Raw genomic sequence first — 5,559 nt, forward strand, 5'->3', positions numbered from 1 at the left:
CTAAAAAATTTGGTTTAAACCCCAAAATAGGGGCCTATGGCTTAAGACCTTAAATTTTATGGACCTAAGGTACATTTGAGCAAAGATGTCTCCGCATGCTTCATTCCGTAGGGACAGAGAAATGGACCGACTAAATCCACATAGAATCTTATGCTGATCATGATTATATTTGGAGGAGGTACAAATGGAATAAAAAACTTAATATACCCTCCATATTATGGTGAAGGGTATGAAAAAAAGCTCGACACAAACGGTATTGCCTAATGCCTCAACTTTAACGAAAGCGATTAATTCACGATCTGACTCTAAATTCCACATATTAACCCTTGTATTTTATACCTCAACATTCCAAGTGTATGTACATACATACTGTTATTTGTTTACAATATGAAACTACCTCAATCTTCCTTTCCAATCTTATTAAAACCTTTCAACACCATCCAACTACTGATTTTTGTTGTTGGTTTTATTCCATCGAAAATAAACTATTTTTAACGAAATATGCAAAGCATTCCATGCTATTAATTCTAAATATAGAACAATTCTCTGCCTACTCATTTCAGCGTAGTTTATCTAGGTCTGCAGAGCCTTCAGCCGAGTAGACCTTCTTGTATCGAAAGACAAATAAACAACACCATTCATTACAAATTCACGTGATTGGAGTGCAAGAATTGGACCTGCTATCATTTGCTTGATTTTATTGGTTTTTTCAACTTCATTAAAAAAATTGAAGAGGATTCGGTGGGGCTTTTTATGACGGTCCAGTGTTTTCTTGTGGCTTTTATTTCGCCTCTATGCAGGCATGGATCTTGGCTCTGCTTATCTGCAGACATGAATCGTTTAAATTAATTTTCTGTTGTTTTTATTTTTACTATTTTTTATTTAAACATGAAGGTCATGTTTATGGCCGGGTGGTCGGTTGGTCGGCCGACCAATTACCAATGGTGAATAACATGTCGTATCTTTCACCACAAGCGTACATGCATGCCTGCGTACATGGGATGGCAGCGATAAAAGGTGACTGTAACACAAGTGGTAATTGCTGTCCACTGCATCAGACCATTGATTATTTTCCAGTTATTCGTATAACTGATATTTGGTCTAAAACACACACACATTTTACGCTGAATATAAAATTTTAGTATCGACAATTCGTAAATAATATTAATTTTTGATCGATAGGCCGTGCAAGGTTGTCATTGGGTATTTCTGTCCTTTGGACATTAGGCATCGGGTGGGTGTTCAATTTACGTCAAGTTGGTGCTCTAATTATTCACGAGCCGACACAATAATAACAGCAACAACAACAACACCATCTTATTTCCGTTTTTTTTTTCTATTTCTATGTTTTAGGTCTATGTGTCAGCGACAAAACGTACTTTTGGTGTTATAGATCTATTTTATGTAGGGTGGAAGAAGAGTAATTTATTTCGGTTTTTATTGTCGGCCATGTCAGAGGAATACATAAATAAGTTTTGGTGTTCAATATTCAATAGTCGAATATTTGTTTCTTATCCACTTTTGTTGCGAGCATACACATTTTCAAAGAATCGAAGACATAAATATTTGCCTGACACCGAAATTGTTGTTTAGCTTGTAGTACAAATGCAGGTTTGTGTCTTAAGTCTTTTGTTTTGTAGTGTGTGTTTGATTTTGTTAATTTTAGTTAGAAATAGAATACATAAGATTTTATTTATATAGGTTTGAGGTTAATAAACTTAAATTGATTTTGTTTTATTTTGAAATAATTAGAAGTAATTTATTGCATATTGAGGGTATTGCACTTTATTAGAAGGGGAGAGGAGGTCTAGTTTATTCTTAAAATAAGTGATTAATGAATAGATAGGCATATGTTGAATAACAATTTTGTTTCTATATATTTATACCCTACAACACTATGTGTTGGGGGTATTATAAGTTTGATTGGGCCAAAAATTATGTAACACCTCGAAATATTGATTTCCCATATAGGAAAGTATATATGGATCTTCCTAGCTCGCCGAGCTGAGTCGATCTAGCTATGTATGTCCGTCCGTCCGTCTGACCGTCTGTCAGTCTGTCCATGTTAATTTGTAATCACTCTACAGGTCGCAATTATGGCCCGATCTTCACGAAATTTAGAATGTAGGTGGGGCTTGGACCAGAATAGAACCCTATTGCTTTTGGAGATGATCACCAAATGTTTAGGGGTTGAAATGGACCAATTACTGAAAAAATGTCGGATTTTGCAGTAGCTATACAGGTCGCAATTATGGACCAATCGACGCGAAATTTCGCATGTAGCTAGAGTTTAGGGCGGGGAAGAAGCCTACTAATTTGGGTGGTTATCGGATAATATTTAGCGGGTAAAATAGGCCATATCTTTTGTGTTGAAAAAAATCAAAATTTTTCATTAAACCGTGAATATTTTAAATCCCGGCGAAATCACAAAGCCATCACAAGGTTACTTCTGACTTTACATTGATGTTATTATCCAACAAATCGGATATATAGCAAAATATGTGCGATATATATGTCTATCAAAGAAGATATGCTTGAAACATCTCTTATATGTCGAGAACGGCTGAACTGATTTCGACAGTTCTCATTAATTCAGAATGGCCTCTTGGCAGGAAAGAAAAAACGTCTAAAAAAATCGCATAAAAGTATCTCTCTAAGATGAAAATATTGATTTTGTAAAATTTTCTCATATTTTTTCAATTTTGTCATATTTTTGGCATATTTTCATTTTGAATTAAACATTTGGTAATATTTCTACAGCTAACAAAACTAAGTAGTTAGGATATCAGGATATCATATACAGATCTCATTTATGGCCCGATCCTTACGAAATTTTGCATGGGGATAAGATGAGGGTCAGAATAGAAGCCTACTTTTTTTGGAGATGATCGCCATATATTTAGGGGTTGAAATGGACCAAAAAACTGCAAAATTGTCGGCAGGTCGTAATTATCGCCCAATCCTCACGCACATTTGAATGGGGGTTACCTCACATTGCAAAAGCCAAGCAATTTCGGATGGCCATCGAAAAATATTCAATGTGTGAAGGAGTTTGCCAACTTTTATAGACAAAATACGAAAATGTCCATTCCAGTGACTTTTTGGAGAATTCACAAATACAGGAAAGACGCACTTCTGACTCATATAGATGCGTTTCAGTCAAAAACCAATAATAAATGTTAATTTTTTGCCACTTCTGAGAGATTATAGGTCTTTGGGAAATATTGGTTCCAGATCTAGGAAGACCATTTACGTGCAACATCTACCAATAAATTGGAAATGAGCAAATTAATTTAAGTTGCTATTATTCGAAAATTAGAGAACGAAACCTGATGGTTTTCTTTTATTATTTGTCACAATATTTTGTGAAATTCTGTCGAGTATTTCGCCTATATAAACTGTATGGTTTATTATAGTGTTGTAGGGTATTCAACGGTCGGCCCCGCTCGACTGTAGCCTTTGCTTACTTGTTTTCGATGAGTTTAAGTGAACGTTTAAAATAAAATTAAAAAAAAAACATCAAAATGTAACATATAAACTGTACCCTTCGAAAAATTAATCTGTGTAACATAAAACAATTATTACAGGAAAAATCTAGCAGATTATAAAACTAGAACTAAAAATAGAAGAAAGAAGCCAAGTTCCCCCTTTCTTTTTTGGAAACTTTATATGTTACTTACATAGTGGCTTCAATACATATAACAATACAAGGACTATTTTGGCCCTCATGCGAGCCAACAAAGAGGTAATTTTGATCCTTGTTTTTAAATGCGGTTGAAAACTCCCTTTGAACGGGATAATTGCAGGTCAAAATATAAAAAAAAAAATATTTGTCATAAAATGCTACAATGGGTCACAAATCTTCCCAATATCCTTCTCTTCTATTTTTGTGAACAACAAAACATGCCCCGATATCATGGGCCTTTCATATTTTTAAAGAAAAATTACACTAATATGCCATTACTCGTTTGAGTCCATCGTCTGTTCAATGTACAGGGTGAGATAAAAAAGCTGCAACAAAGTCAAATGAAAGCAAAAAAGTCGGAAATAGCATCAAATTTTAAAATAAGTGTAGATGTGTTCGAATTGATCACATTTGACACGAATTATGGCCTTCAAACGGCCAATGAAACCGTCACAAGCTACCCGAATGTTGCTATGCGGTATTTTGGCTCATTCCCGGCGAAGCGCTTGCTTGAGGTGATCGACACTTTGGTATTTTTTAGTGCCAACCTTGCTTTCCAAAATACTCCAGACACCATAGTCCAATGGGTTGGTATCCGGAGATTTTGGTGGCCATTGTGCGGTGGAAATGAAGCGAGGAACCCCATTTTGTAACCATTCCTGGTAGGAGAGTCCTTTTGGAATGTCCAAGGTCTGCGGCCAAAATGTTTGCATGCCCAAGGCTTTAATACACCCTCCAGAATATTTTCGCGATAATATTCGGCATTTATTCTAATGCCACGGTCGATAAATACGAGCGGAGACCCACACCATGATCTGGTAGGCAACCGTAGGCAAGGTGCACATTTTCAGCTGACCTCTTTGGCAAGTAAACACATCATTTTGTTTGTTTAAAAACTACTGGACAACGAATGCTTTCTCATCGGAGAAAACCAAATTCGGCAATTCATAACTTTCGGCTGTTGCTGTTGTGTTGTAAGTTCTTCCACATTTTGGAATTTCAATGGCTTTACCCCGAGTTCATTTTTCAATATTAGCCGAATGGAATATTGCGATATGTTCAGCTCACGAGCCATTTTTCGGCCACTGCGACGCGGGTTTCGATCAAGTCGCTTCTTTACTTTTTGAACAAATTCTGCTGATGTAGCTCTTCCGCCCACCATGGGATGATACGAGACACAAAAGATTTATTCACATTTAAATGCTGGAGTGCTCTAACGATAGCCACTTGTGGTTTTCCAGCCAAATATAAAGAAATCACACTATTCATCACGAATAACAGTTTTTTTTTTGGAAAATTCTCACCAAAATGCTTTACGCTTGTAAACAATATAATCAGCTGTCACTGGAATACTTTTAACATCTGTCGGACGAGTGATTTAGAAATGACAGCAGTCTGAAGTTGGTTGCAGTTTTTTCATCTCACCCTGTATATGTAGCGGAAAAATGTGGCGAGATCATCAAAATACCGAATATCGGGAGGTACCGTTATATGAAGGCTATACCAATACATAGACCTATATATATTATGTTTCGCCACTGGAGCTAGAACCCATTGCGAACTAAAAATACCAATTTTTGGAGAAATTCGTAAAAAATCTTCCCGGTACGTCCCACACAAATGGTTATAATTTTGAATAACCATGATCGTGCGATATTTTCAAACTCTCATAACATCCGAACCAAATTAACGATTATCTTCAATCTTTGCCTATTTTTTGAATAATTTTTTTATATTAATGGAATGTCCCAAAAAAAAAAGTATACAAATACTGGAGGTATACATCTGCCAGCAAACCGACTGATACTTTTCAAGTTGTTTATTTATACCCTCATCCATATGGCTACAGAGGGTATATATCATTTGATACGGTC

This window comes from Musca domestica, unplaced genomic scaffold (genome assembly GCF_030504385.1).
Source record: "Musca domestica strain aabys unplaced genomic scaffold, Musca_domestica.polishedcontigs.V.1.1 45, whole genome shotgun sequence".
In the NCBI taxonomy this organism is placed as follows: Eukaryota; Metazoa; Arthropoda; class Insecta; order Diptera; family Muscidae; genus Musca; species Musca domestica.